Below are 15,863 nucleotides of genomic sequence, written 5' to 3' on the forward strand. Positions count from 1 at the left end.
TTTTTTAATTTTCAGTCTATGATTTTCTATTACTTCTATATCTTTTCTATTTTTTTTTTTTAATGATTTTGTTTATTTGAGAGGGAAAGAAAGAGCATGAGTAGGGGTGGGGCAGAGGGAGAGGGGAAGCAGGCTCCTGGCTGGGTGGGGAGCCCTACTCATGCTCAATCCCAGAACCCCAGGATTATGATCTGAATTGAAGTCAGACACCGACTATGCCACCCAGGTGCCCTCTACTGTTTTCTATTATTTCTATTTCTACAATATCTTAGATAAATTAATACGAAATTAACTGAAGCACCTGAGGAAGAACAGAAATGTTAGAAGAATGTGAGATGTTAAATCTGCGTTCAAATTCCCGTTTATATCATTTATTGGATAAGGTGTTTTGCTTTTCTAAGCAACCACTTTTTTTTTTTTTTTTGTAATGTAAGTTTTTTTTTTCCCCCTCTGTGATATTGAAGAGAAAGGATCTACTTGGTACGTGGCACCAACTCAGTGATCAATGAAATATCCATTTATTCCGAGTTAACAATTTCTTAAAATTGCTCAATAACAAGAGGCATCTGTAAAGAATGAGGAAGAAAAGAGGTAAAGTTGTTTTCTTTCAAATATAAGGGAGTGTAATATAGATACTAAGGCAGTGCAATTCTGTGATTTTTAGATGCTCATAAGTTTTCTTTTGAGTTACTGCTGTGGTGAGGGAACAAAATGTACATCAACTTAACTAATGTAGGAAAGTACTTTTGTAGGCTGATGGGTCTAAGAATATACCACACCCTTATTCTAGAATTGGTCAGGGTGAGTATTGTTCCATTCGTTTCCCCAGAGGATTTTCTTAGCTTAGCAGCTTATTGAAAGAGACAGGAATGGTTAAAACATCTTGCTCATTCCTCACAATGTGATTTAAATTGTTTTGTCTATCTAGATTTTAATGGTTTAATTAGAGGGGCTTCAACTACTTCTCTTGGGAAAAAAATGATAAGATGGTGTAAAAGCTTATAAAATGGAAAATTTGCTTTGGAGATATGATAGATAAAAGCACCCACTGTACTTACGTTTTGCATAGTGACTTTGATAAAGAAGGATTGTTTGTGACTTAGGTCACACCAAATGAAATGGCTACTTCAGCTACACACTGAATAGAGGAACCATAGCAGCATGGAAGGAAAATGACCTTTAGGCAGCAGGCATGGTTTTAGACATCCTCTGTTACCTGTACTTACATAGGATGTGACCTGTGGAAACGGTGTGAACCATATCACACGCAAATCTGAGTCTCTCGCTGAATCTTGAATAATGAGTATATACCCAGCGTTGGCTTTTCTCTGAATATTGACTCCTTTAGTTGGAGGTTAAAAGAGACAGCTTCAAGTGACGATAAAAAAACAGAAATAAAGGGGCACCTGGGTGCCTCGGTGGCTCAGTGGGTTAAAGCCTCTGCCTTCGGCTCAAGGCAGATCCCAGGATCCTGGGATTGAGCCCCGCATCCGGCTCTCTGCTCAGCAGGGAGCCTGCTTCCTCCTCCTCTCTCTCTCCGCGTGCCTCTCTGCCTGCTTGTGATCTCTGTATGTCAAATAAATAAATAAAATCTTAAAAAAAAAAAACAAGACAGAAATAAACACTGACTGATTCAAATACCAGTTTTCCAAAAACAATGCTGTGCATTTAGATGTTTTTTGAGGGTATGAAGTACACTGCTATAAAAGTGATTCCTTATGTTGCTACAAATAAAGTCATAAAATAGGAGCTAAATAGAAAACACAATGACTGTAGTTCATATTCTCATCCAAGCTGGTGCTTCTCATCTGCAGTCTTGTGACTCCATAAGGCAGCATTGGGAAGTGATTGACAGCGTGTGTTCTCCAGGCACAGCTCAGGCTCTTTCCAGTTCCAGGATTCTGCTCAATGTGCTTAACCTCTCTGTGCCTTAGTTTCCTAATAAAAAAAAAACAACAACAATAACAAAAGCACTTATAAAGTCTGAGGATTAGTCTGAGGATTAAATGAGTTAGCATTCAGTGTTCAGAACCGGGCCTGGATCTTAAGAAATGCTAGCTATCCTTGTGTTTATCTAGGAATGTCTATCTGTCCTACTAGACTCTAAAGGACAGAGAGAGCAGTTTTATCACCATTTTATTCTCAGGATCTACCATTATGGCTGGTGCACAATAAGAAAGGCTGCAAAAAGGAAAAAAAAATAGGTTCAGCAAATTGAACTCAAGTGATAAAATTTGTTAGAATAACAGCAACAACAAAAAAACTGTAGATTTTAGTTAAATATGTGTCAATATTCATTCACTAATGTAACAAATGTACCACACTAGTGCCAGATATTGACAATAGGGAAAGCTCTGTGCCTGGAGTGTGAAGGTAGAGGGTGGGTATATTTAACTCTTCATAATATCTGCTCCATTTTTCTGTTAATCTAAAATGGTACTTAAAAAATGAAGTCAATTAATTACACAGAAAATAAGTAAAATAAGCAGCTACTAATGAGATTCAGTCTGATTAAGTAATGAGATTTAGTCCTTCATGGTCAGATTGCAAAATGACAGAATTGAGACAAACTGAATTAAAGGATTTAGGAAAACCTTATACTGAAGGGTGTCATGTCAGATCAAGGCTGTGTCTAAAAGTGTGATTGCTTACTCCCACCAGCCACAAACAAAGCAAAACTCACTTGGGAACAGTGAAAGACCTAATTTGCTGTGGAGATGGACCACAGAAATATTAACAGCAGTGTATGTTACAGTTTACATTTTGCATTAAGTTGCCTTGCTTGTACATAAGCCTTGTCCCAAAATAATAATTATACTGTTTTAAGAACATTGAGGCTATATCTAATAATTAATAACAACAACAACAAATCTCCAGAATACTCAAAACTAGTAAACGCCGGACTGATTAAACACTGGCTCCCTAAGTAACTTGTGCCTAATAAAGTTCTGGTAAAAAAAAAAAAAAAAAAATTAAAATTAAACAAGGGGACTGTGGCCTTGCAAACATTACTGCCCTGGAGTTGCCCACACTGTCCAACCACAGGCAACAACCCTACCCCCCCACCCCAAGCCCCAGGTTCTTGGAGTGGCAGTGGACTGCTAGCCCTCAGACCCCATCTCCTTTGAACTGTTTGCAGACAAAGTTCCGAAGACAGCAGAGAACTTTTATGCTCTGAGCACTGGGCAGGAAGGATTTGGTTATACAGCTTCCTGCTTTCACAGCATTATTCCAGGATTTCTGTGCCAGGGTGGTGACTTCAAATGACATAATGGTGCAGGTGGCAAGTCCACCTATGGGGAGAAGTTTGATGAGAATTTTATCCTGAAGCCTGGGATAGGGGGAGGGTGGCATGTTGGCCAGTGCAAATGCTGGACCCAACAGAAATGGTTTCCAGTTTTTCATCTGTACTCCCAAGACTGAGTGGTTGCATGGCAAGCTTATGGTCTTGGGCAAGGTGAAAGAGGGCATGGGTACTGTGGAAATCATAGAGTGCCTTGGGTCCAGGAATGGCAAGACCAGAAAGAAGATTGCGATTGTTGACTGTGGACAAATCTAATAAACTTGACTTGTGTTTTACCCTAACTACCAGACCATTCCTTCTGTAGCTCAGGAGAGCAGCCCTTCACCGCCATCTGCTCCAAATATCCTATAATCTTTGTGCTCTCAGTGCAGTTCTATGGGTTCCATATTTTCCTTGCTCCTCTCCAAGTTTAGTTGGATTGCAAAGTTAAGTTTACGAGTATGAAATAAAAACTCAAGAACACCAACAAATAAAATAAAAACAAACAAGGGGACTATATGAGGAATGCTTTTGCTTCAGTGGAATAGGGTCACATACAGAATTATTTTATATAAATCACAATTAGACCCCCAAATTTTCTCCCAAAGGTTTTTGATCTAACAAAATTACAAATATACAGCTTCATCATATATGAGATATAGACTATTTATAAATATATAAAAAAGGCACAGAAAGATTAAGTAGAAATATGAAAGAATGAAAAGAAATGAAAAGAAGATTAAGTAGAAATATAATCTATGGTACAAACTTAATTTTGTGATTAACTCATATAGAACTTCCATTCTATTCAACATTTCTTAATTTTTAAGTGGGGAAAACCAGGACCTCTTAGTTTCTCCTTCACCAGCACTTCCTCAGAATTGAGGTACTTATGTGTGTATTGTTATTTAAGGGAAAAATACTGTTTAATTTACAGTAACTTTATAACATTTTTATTTGTATGCAGATGAAAAAGAATGTTCAGAAAGACACTTAGGTGATTGCTTACATCATGCTATTTGGGGATATATATCAAACTTGTAGGCATCTCTGAAAAGACTGTGTCCTCAGATCTTGATTTTGATGAGAAAGCAAAGGCAATAAAAGACATTAAGCAACATAAAGTACCCTCTAAGGGTACTTGAAAGTACCCTTTTGAACATATGAGGATATATCAGAGAAACAAGTGGATTATAAATTCTGCCTTTTAGAGTTTACCTTCCTTCAACGAGGTAAGCTGAACTGCGTGGCCCAATTTTGTCCTTCAGGTATAATGTCATAGGAAGAGGAAAATTGTGCTTTTGTGACTGAGCTGTATTTAAAAGAAAGAAAAAAAAAAAAAAAGGAGTCATCTCTCATGTCAAAAGGATGGCTAGTCAAGCAGAGATAGAATGGTATGACTTGGGATGGGAGAACATGGTGGTGGTGTCCTGAATATGGATACTGATTTGTCTGTTGTCTGCTTGTGAGCTGTATAGCTCTCCTGAGCCTTAACTTCTTTATCTGTACAATGGGCCATTGTAATGACAACATGGGATGATGTATGTAGAATGCTCTCCTGTTACCTAGAGTAGGCACGTAATTAAGGGTGCCCACACTGTCAAATTTCTAAATCCAAGATTTTTATTTCTGTTGAGTATCATTATATTTTAGAGTTCATGGAAGAGATGAAAATTTATCTCTGGTTCTTAGATGTATTTATTTAGCTAGGAGATCCAGAACAATTATTTGTGCTCTTGATGCAACTTCCTGGGTAAGTTTATGTAGAAGTGCCAGAATGGTGGCTGGGCTTTGTCTCCTCTTTTGCTCTGATGTAAGTGTGGCTTTTTTTTTTTTTTTTTAATTAAAGTAAAAGAATTTCATTGGGCTTTAGCTCTCAAGCTCTAACAAGCCTCAAACACAATGTCAGGTCTTGGCAGAACTTGGCAGAATTATTTGGCAGAATTCGGTTTTGAGAAAATAAAAAGGCAAGCTCCAGTGGATGGGTAATAATAACCCACAGGGAGAAACTTGGTGCAATAAGACCACAGATAACTTCAGGTATGGATTCCCAGAGTAGATAAGGAATAATGTTTGATTTACAATGAGTGGGCTTTGGAAAATATTACTAGCTTTTTTTTCTAGAAAAGGTGGAGAGAATTGGAGAAAGGATTTATTCTTGTAACACCCTAAATAGATAAAAGCACTTGATACATATCATCCCATTTTCCTTTAAAAATTATTTGGGTGGGAGGAACCAGGTAAATACAATTTTTTTATGTTTATAAATACAAGAATTTTGATTCTTAAGTTCAAAACTAAGTTGGCCAGAGACTCAAGGTAAGAAACCATGCCTCCTATGATCAGCTCCCACAACTTTTTTTTCCTAGTTTTCTAATTAAGGCAGCCAGCCAAATTCAAAAGAGTCAAGTCTATTGGTGACCAGTGTCACTGATCCTGAAGGATGAAAAGAAAACTTCTTAAATACTTTGTTTACTCAAGGTTATTTTCTTTGGTTTGTATTTCAAAAATTACAGGGGTGCCTGGGTAGCTTAGTTGGTTAAATGTCCAACTCTTGATTTCAGCTCAGGTCATGATCTCAAGGTCACAGGATCAAGCCCAAAGTCAGGCTCTGAACTCAGCACAGAGTCTAATTCTTCTCCCCCTACTCCCACCCACCCTCCTCCCTCTCTCTCTCTCTCTATCTCTCTGTATCAAATAAATAAATAAATAAACAAATAACATCTCAAAAAAAAAAAAATCATAAACCTCCCTGCTTTCTGATTACAGCTACCAGCATAGCTCCTCACTGGGCCAAGGCCACTGTTGTACTTCTCCGTAAGAGTGTAACAATGGCATGGTGCCGCTTTGAGCTTAATATGTAGATTCTATCAACTCCTTTAAAAGCTTCTTATAAATGTGTAAGGTCAAAATTATCTAACAGATTATAAACCCATTATGGATTACTTGTGAAAAGCACCACACTGAGCTTGGAGACAACCATAATTAGTAATTGTAAAACCTTGAGCTGACTACTGAGACTCTGAGCCTCAGTTTCCTCATTTGTGAAATAGGGGTCATGATAATACCAGTATTGTTTAAGGCACAGGATATTTTTTTTTTAAAGATTTTTATTTATTTTTTTGAAAGACAAAGATCACAAGTGGGCAGAGCGGCCGGCAGAGAGAAGAGGAGGAAGCAGGCTCCCTGCTGAGCAGAGAGTCCGATGTGGGGCTTAATCCCAGGACCCCAGGACCCTGAGATCATGACCTGAGCCAAAGGCAGAGGCTTTAACCCACTGAGCCACCCAGGCACCCCTGGCACAGGATATTTTTTACCAGGATAGTTGGCTAGATAGATAGATATGAAAATATAGCTGATAATATGGATTAATGTACCTGAGAATATATATTATCCAAAATTTTAAGAGTGATAAAATATGTTAAACATATTAGCCTTATTATAAGTCTGTGAAATAAACATAATTGGGATCTAATAAATTCCATTTAATGAAATCTGAGATGCCTTAAGTTTTAAGTCACAACATTATTTGTTACCCCTATAAGAGAAAAAAACATTGTCAATTAAAGTAGGACATGAAGCTAAGATGCTTCCTGATTTGAGACATTAACATCTGACAAAAGGTGCATCTTATTTTAATTGACGGGATATGAAAAATTATATTGTCACCCTCATTTAATTTACATATGTATCATTTTAGACTTACCTGTTGTGAAAGGAGCATGGTTCTTAATTCTGTAAAGTGCATATTCAATTTAAAAATTATAAATCTAAAAAAAAATTAATATAAATCTGAGAGGGGTATTCTGGCAGTCATGAGCCTAGGTTCTGGCATGATAGCCTGGGTTAAAATCCATTTTCTACTACTTAACCAGCTACACAATCCTTGCTAAGTAGCTATTACTGTTCATCATCATCATAATTATTATTGTTACAAATATTGTTTATGATATGAGACAACAAACAATCCCCAGAGTAACTTGTTAGTGTTGGTTAGAGAAAATTAATCCTACCCAAACATATTTGAAATATTTTCTATTGATCACAGAACCAAGTAGAAATTTAGCTGATTCAAGGCGGCGCATCTCCATTTCTGAAGAAACAGCCCAGAGCACTCATGCTGCTGACAGTGGGTCAGGATCTGATGGATGAAATGTTCATACATACATATGACTACAGTGTGCTAATAAATCATTTCCTCCAAATGGTGCTCCTGTCATCATGTGAAGCAGTTAACAGTGCAACACTTCTCAGAAAACATTTGGAACAAATGTGCACTCTTTTACAAATATGTTATATTTTATCCAAACCAAATACTCTCAAGCTCATTTCAATTTTATTCACAATAATGTATGAAAATATTCTATTTTTTGCTGGAAGAAGAAAAAACACTGAATGGAAGTCAACATGTTTTGCTTATTGTGAGCTACATAATGTGATATATAAATGATACATAAATTATTTATCAAAAAGTCCAGGATGCAAAAAAATGATTTCATCTTCTTTTCTTTTTCGGATTTATAAGAAGAAGCTCCTTGCCTCTGTCAACTTGTGTACTGTGTAGAACAGGCAAATTATTAAAACTCTTGGGTTTCAGACTGGTCACCTTAAAATGCAGACAATATCAATTCAACAAAAAGTTGTGAGAATAGACAAATAACAATATAAATTGACAAAAATATGTAATATAGACTCAAATATGCTAGTTGCTATCTCTTCCTTTTCTCTTAGAATGATGTAGGCTTTATTTTGTTTCCATTTTGTTTTCTCCAAAGGGCCAAATCCTTCATTTAGACATTCCTGGAAACTCACATATGGCAAATTGGAATAAGACTTTGATAGCAAGAATTAAAGACCTTTTTCCACATATTTAAAGTATGTTTTCAAAATGAACATTGAGGATGGTTAGGTGCAGGCTTGTTGACTCTTTCGCTAACATTCCCCATCCAACCTAAGCTAAATACCACTGTTCTCATACGCCAAGAGGTAGGGTTGGGTTTAGTGTTAAAGTTTACACAAATGTGTATATAGATGTAAAGGTGTTCACTTAGGCAAACTTTGTTCCTCAATTTGGATGGCACTGGCTGGCCCTTAGTTGACCTGCTGTAAAAGGTTCAAATCAACTGTGTAATGGAGGGAATTTTTGTGATGTCAAGACACGATGCTCATTCGATATTCTCTGCGCTATTCTGAGGCTTATAGAGGCAGTACATTTTCAGATTTTTTTATCTCTAGCCTCTAGTTCATCCATGGTGCTGTGTTGCTTTCTATAAAATTAAGTGTCTCAGAGTGACTGTCCCGAGTAACCACAAAAAAATGTTTATGCGGTAGGAACAGTTTTCTTGGACAGTTTTCACCAAGGTTAGCATTGAGCCTCTGGCCTCCTAATACTCTGGACTTCTTAGTGTGACAGTTTTTGCATCAGTTATCCAGACTGAAGTGTTGTCAGTACAATGGGAATTGGCTTATGTCAAGCTGACACAGCTACACTGTCAGCTGGAGGGAGACTGCTGGTATATAAGCCTACTTGCAAGGAGGCCCAAAGCTCAGTTGGCATTGCCTAATCAGGAAATAAGTGACGTCTGTGATTCAGGATCACATCGTAACTTACATAAAGTTTATGACTAACAAAATTAAAAAAACATGATTCCAGGAGTGTCTACGGTTTCTTCCCAGCGTTCAAGTCAACTTTGTTTTTAATTGCACAGACCTCACTGCCTGAGTATGTCAAGTTCACTTTTTCCTTTCCTTTTTGGATGGCAATGCATGGAATGCCCTTGTATAAACACAGCCAGGGTATGAGCACAGTTCTACTTCATTTCCTCAACTCTTTGTTTTGCTATTCCCTCATTGTCCTGTGTCTGCATTCCTTGACTACTGATGGGCTCAGTCAGCATCACCCAAGGAGGTGTGTAGAGGGATTCATGAAGTAAAGGCCAAGGAAAAACTCAAGCTAAGAAAAAAAAAAAAAAAAGAAAGAAAGAAAAAAGAAAAGGAAATAGTTATTAGTCAGGGTTTACCAATATTAGTCAGTGTTTACCAGAATCAATATGCATAACATACATATCTCTCTCTCATCTACTTACCTATAATATATATCTAGAGAAAGAGAGTTTAAGAAATTGATCCACACCATTGTGTGGGCTGGAAATTTAGAAATATTCAGGACAAGCTGGCAGGTTGGGGGCCCAAAAAGAGTTGATGTGGCAGTTAAGAGTCCTGAGGTTGTCTGGAAACATTTCCTTCTTTCTTGGGGGACCTCAGTCTTCTTTTCTTAATGTTATCAACTGATTGGATGAAGCCCCACATATTATGGAAGACAATGTGCTGTCTTCAAAACCTACTGATTTAAATGTTAATCACAACTAAAAAGTACCTTTATTTCAACATCTAGACTGGTGTTTGATCAAACATCAAACATAGCCTATGTAAGATGACACATAAAATTAACCATCATGGGGGGATATTGGCTTACAATAATTGAAAGAACATTTAGGTTCTGAAATTTAATGAATAAAATATATTTTATAAAGAAATGAAAAAAGCCATAATTGTGAATGATTTTTAAGTCCATCAAAAATGCATACGATGTTAACCAATGTTCTGAGACAATCGCAGGACTCAGGCCAACAAATTAACATGAACTCTATTATCCCACTCCTTTGAATTCCATTTTTGGATAATTTCTTAGACTGCTCTTTGACGTCACTTGTGATAATTTTTTCTAGTGCATTTTTTAAAAAAAGATTTACTTATTTACTTGAGAGAGAGAGAGAGACAGGGGCAGGAGGGAGGGGCAAAGGAAGAGGGAAAGAAAAACTCCAGCAGACTGCATACTGAGCATGTAGCCAGACATGGGGCTCGATCTCATCACCCTGAGATCATGACCTGAGCTGAAACCTAGAGTCAGGTGCTTAACTAACTGTGCCACCCTCATGCCCCTCTGGTGCATTTTATGGCTAAAATTCTTTATTCTGACTCTTTTTTTTTTTAAGATTTTATTTATTTATTTGACAGACAGAGATCACAAGTAGGCAGAGAGACAGGCAGAGAGAGAGGAGGAAGCCTGCTCCCTGCTGAGCAGAGAGCCCGACGTGGGGCTCGATCCAATATCCTGGGATCATGACCTGAGCTGAAGTCAGAGGCTTTAACCCACTGAGCCACCCAGGTGCCCCTATTCTGACTCTTAAAAAGGAATAAAAATATGCAAAGATAAAACATACAATTTTCATTTTGCATATTTCCTACGTTCATCACACTCAAACTAAACATTTTGAGCTAAATATAGCACATGTATCTTTCAATATATATACATACACACACATATATATATACACACAATCAAATATATACAATATATACAATCAAATATATATATGTATTTGATTGTACATATATATATACAATCAAATAATATATATATATATATATATATATATATATATATATTTGATCGTACCTAAAACAGAATTCATGCAACCATTGGGAAGAAGAGTTAAGCACTTTTATGCTTTACTTCATTGGTATGTTATTATCTTAATCCTTGATTAAAGATGAGACACCTTGGAGTTCACTGAATTGTAATGACCCTTCTAAATAATATCTAAAGAGTTGTCCTTGCTATTTTGATTCTCTGGTTTTTAAAATTACCTGTTTATTAAGCTTTCTTATTTGATTTCTGATTGTTGGATGGATTTATTAGGTATGTAATCAGCTTTCCTGAATGACTGAAACAACAATCTATATAGGGGTAGATGACTAGAAAAAATTTCTTAAAGTCTATTCTGTTTATTTCAATAATAAAATTTTGAGTTAAAATGCCAAAAGTAAGTTCAACTGGAGATAGTCATCAGTGACAAGGTGGGATGAATGTGAATGTGTAGGCAAAGGAGTAGGCAGAGCAAGAAAATCAAAGAAGTGTCACCAAACACAGGATGTGTCATATTTCTGACCCCATTAATTTAAATTGCTAAGCAAAATAAATGCAACTCTTCTCATCTTCAAAGCACTTCATAAAAGAAAACAAAATTAAGTACCATAATACTAGGGTGATTCCTATTTTGCTGATGAAGAAACAGATGAGAAACTCTAATGGCCCTTCTAAGGCCGCAGCTGAGCTTTGACAAAACCAGGATTAAAGAAAGAGCTCCCTGGCCTGTCTTCGCCAGGGCACTTGTCTGCCGAGATCCTGCAAACTGGTACAGATGAATCATCCGGAGAGCTGGAGATCTGGTTGCCACATGGAAACAAGCAAGCACAGGATCTCTGAGAGTGCCTGGGGTTGTTTCTTCGGTTTGGGTAAAGCATAGGGCAGCCAAAATTAAGCAGCACTGTCTCAGGTGAACACAGAAGACAGCGAATAAAGCCCTGACAGGAACAAAGAGATGCTCACAGCATTCGCAGTGCCACCCCAGGATAATTCAAAACAAAGTAATAAAAGGAAAGTTGATCTGTTTGGAGCCCTGCTCAGGAATTATAGGCTTTTGGTGCCCAAATCTCCTCCCTGAGGAGAGCTATCAGTTCTGAAAAATACACCCAGTTTTAGGAAGACTACTTTCTGAGACAGCTTTCTGACTAGATCTGTTGAAATCATTGATTTTTCCTTTAGACATTTTGCTATTAATTTGCAACGTGGAAATAAAATGGTTTGGGAACTCTATACACATTTCAGTTTAAGAAAAATTTTGTTTTATAACGTCGCAGCTTTTTCTTCAGTAGACTGGACAGTTTGTAGATGTTTGGCCACAGAGATGTTTCTGTGACTGTGAAAATTTCTGCCACCATAGACATAAAAAGGACACGGGGCCTTGTGGTCTGAGCCAAAGACACCTCTTGGCCTCACTTCCTCAGCAGCCCCCAATCCATACATGAATGTGAAATGAATTACATTTCTGTCCGAAACAAAGTAAAAATTTCAGAGCCTGAAAAAGTTGAACATTTAGCTTGGCTTCTTTCTGAATAAGGCACTTTCTAAGCAACATAGACCAGATCTCACATAAATGTCATTTATCCAGACTGCAGAGAGTAAAATTATCCATTAAGTAAATCACAGGCACTGTTAACATTTCCCTTGCTACAATATCCAACAATGATTTAAAAAAGAAATTGCTGGTCTCAGAAGAAAGATGGCTGAGGTTACTGTAGAAGATGAGGGGAGTGTTCCCTTGTGATCTGTAATATTTTCCTAAATTAACAACCAAAAATATGTCAGGAGTAAGCAGGTCTGAGACAGCATGGTACTGGTTCAGGCTTATGAAATTTAAGGAAGGGACTTGTCGCATCATGATTTTCCCTCCCAAGCTACACACCCAGTGTCGGCATGCTCTCTCCCAAGGGGTTTCTTAAGTTCCCCTTATAGTTTATTATTTAGAGAAGTAAATAAAGAAAGGTGGGAGAATATTTAACAGTTATTCCCACAATTTCTCTTTGTTAGCAAATATTTGGCTTTGAGGCTTAGTGTCGCGGTCTTTCTGTTGAGAGATGCCCACTGAAGTCAGAGTAGAATGTTGCCAGGAGGAGGAAGCCTTGGTGAGGAACGCTAATTTTCTTTGCAGTGGCAAGCAATGAACGCATTGTAGATAGACTCTAGAACAAGCTGCTATTGCCTTGGACACAGGCCATGCCCCTTTGTGGGCACAAATCACACTGTGTTAATGGTCTATGAAGGTAAATAGCAAAGATCCAAGAAAGAAAGGGAGGGAAACAAACCACAGGAATAGAACTCCGGCTTCCACCGTTATGTAGCCCCATGGAATGTCAGCCAGTGTTCATTGAAGGATGCCAGCAAGTACTTGCTGACGAATATTTTCCATACTAACCCCAAATCAGTGAAGTGATCTTGAAGGCATTTTGGTTGGCTTCTACTGGTCACAAACTAAAATACATAAGGTTCTGGGGAGTAGAAGAAGAGCACACTTAGGAGGAATTGGAATGAACTTGAAATGAGTCTGTAAGAAAGAAACAAAACAATGCTCTCCCAGTGTGGAAGAGACGAGTGGAAAGATGTGGTGGAACACTGAGGACACACCACTGATGATTTTGCCCAGGATCAGTTATGTCCAGATGCAACAAAGCTGGCAAGCTTTCAGTGGATTACAAGGGATTGATCTGTCTATACGTTTTCTAGACCAGGCTTTAATCAGTTAAATGAAAGCCTGAACCATTTGTACAAGAAGCATGGCACTGGGGGAAAAATAAAAGGAAAAAAAAAAAAGGAAACACTGCACCAAAGGAGGGTATAATTCTTCATGTTTTCATTAATTGTGAAAGATGGAGGCTACTATTTTAGGCCATATTTTACAACCTAGAAACAGAAGAGCTCTAAAAAATGTTCTGATGGAGATTTCCATGAAAACGATCAACACAATAGATCTAAATACCAGCTGTGAGAGAGCTGATGGATACAGATGGCTCTTAACACACCTGCTGGTAGGAAGGAATGTGCTGATCTGTTTTAAAACCCAGTACACAGGTTTGAATGGTGTGGATCCACTTATACATGATTATTATTATTTTTTTTAATAGAGTACGGTACTGCAAATGTATTTCCTCTTCCTTATGATTTTCCCATAACATTTTCTTTTCTCTAGCCTACTTTATTGTATAAATACAGTATATATTCATACAATATACAAAATGTGTGTTAATCGAGAGCTTATGGTATCGGTAAGGCTTCAGCTCAACAGTAGGCTCTTAGTAGTTACGTTTTGGAGGGGTGGTCAAAAGTTTTATGTGTATATTTGACTACAGGGTCGTTGGCACCTCTAATCCCTGCATTGCTTAAGGGTCAACTGTAAAACAAAAAGGAACTTTACTGTTTTATTTCAAGGCCAGATCCAGTGATCGCCCTTTCTTCACACTGTCCACTACCTTCTCACCTTGCTTCAGTAACTCCCTTCTCTGTGCTTCTTGGCCTTCCACTGACCCTCTGGGATAGCATTTCTTCAACTTGTTTTGTAGTCTGATGTTTGTATGTGATTTTCCCTAATAGGCAATAAACTCTTTGAGGGCGAAGGACTTACCTTACTCCTTACTCTCTCTCTTTCTCTGTTCTCATTGTGCACCCAAGAGTTGCTAATAAATAGTTTCCAATTGAATTCATATACTGAATTTTATCAACTCACTTAGCACTAAATCATCTAAAATGTTTCAAAAATCATAATTGCTTGGGTTTATACAGTATGTCTTCTCTAATACCTAACTTGTATATCTCGTCTGGTTTCATTACATCTCTACAATAAAAAATAAACTTTGTTCCTCTCATGTTTAGCTAAACAAACTAAAACACAAAAGGGAAAAATAAATGTTTCAAAGAAGGCTATTGAAAGAAGGATCAAATGTATATCAGAAACAGGATCCTAAAGTCCTTCTTAATAGTGTATACAAAAGCCCAACAGTTGGGCTTTGCCTGAGCTCACTTAACTATCTGGAGTCTAACAGTATATAAAATGTTTAAGTAGCAGCTAGGCTATCTGTGGAGTATCTCATTGATAAATGGTGTTCAAAAATGTACCAGTGCCACTTACTTTTGACTCTTCAGAGAAGCTGTAGGCTACAACCAGGTCAAATGACTGAGGCACAGAGATTTCCTAGCAAATTTGTGTCAAATTAAGTTGGAAGAAAAGATGGTCTTAAGGGACAAGGTTCATGGACAGCTTTTATTTCCTTATTTTTTTCTTCTAATTTTGTTTTCTGGAAAACTTTTACTGGCTTCCTTAATAATTCTTTTGAAAAGTAGATGCATAGGGCACCTGGGTGACTCAGATGGCTAAGCGTCTGCCTTTGGCTCAGGTCATGATCACGGGCTCTTGGGATCAAGGCTACTGGCTCAGTGGGGAGTCTGGTTCTCCCTTTTCCTCTGCCCCTCCCTGCTCATGCTCTCTCTCTCTGTATCTCTTTGTCTCGAATAAATAAAACCTTAAAAAAAAGTAGGTGCAAAAAGATTACATAATATACAGGCTGAATATGAATTTTAAAATAGTACTTAAATATTGCCAGTTCCAATGCAAACAACTTAAATTTTTAAGAAAAAGCAAATAACTTTATAAAGGTCAGAGTGGATATCTCTTATTTTTGTGGGTCCAACTCCATTCCCCCTCTTTTCTGGTATCATATGCTGCTATTTCATTTCCGGGCTTAGGGCTTTATTTAGTTGTTTAGCAAACACTGCATTGTTCATAAGAGTGCCATGCACTGTTGTAAGCATTTGAAAAAATTAACTTTATATCAACAACAACCCTATAAGATAGCTAGTATCATTATCTCAATTTGAGAAGAAATTGAAGCATAGAGGGATTACATAACTTATCCAAGGTTACATATCTCATGAGAAAGGGAGCTAGAAGACAAGGCATCCTTAGTTACCGTGTCTTGTCCTATGAAGATTTATTTCCTTCAAGAAATGTGCGAAACAGAAGCTGATGGTTTCTCTAACTCATCATGTTGTTTCTCCACCTAAACACTTGCCCTTTTCTAGCCCACACAAATGCATTTGTTATAAATACTTACCTCTTGGTCCAACTGCTTTGTTCTTTGTCTTTGTTGATAGATATCAACTGAGTCGGACTGACACTTCCTCGGA

At 37.5% G+C, this 15,863-nt stretch overlaps 1 pseudogene; it reads left to right on the plus strand.

Annotated features, from left to right (window-relative positions):
* Window positions 1–575: 575 nt before the first annotated feature.
* LOC116870363 lies at window positions 576–3,559 on the plus strand (annotated as a pseudogene).
* Window positions 3,560–15,863: the final 12,304 nt, after the last annotated feature.

This window comes from Lontra canadensis, unplaced genomic scaffold, assembly GCF_010015895.1.
Source record: "Lontra canadensis isolate GAN:19392208 unplaced genomic scaffold, GSC_riverotter_1.0 scaffold23, whole genome shotgun sequence".
NCBI classification, from domain to species: Eukaryota; Metazoa; Chordata; class Mammalia; order Carnivora; family Mustelidae; genus Lontra; species Lontra canadensis.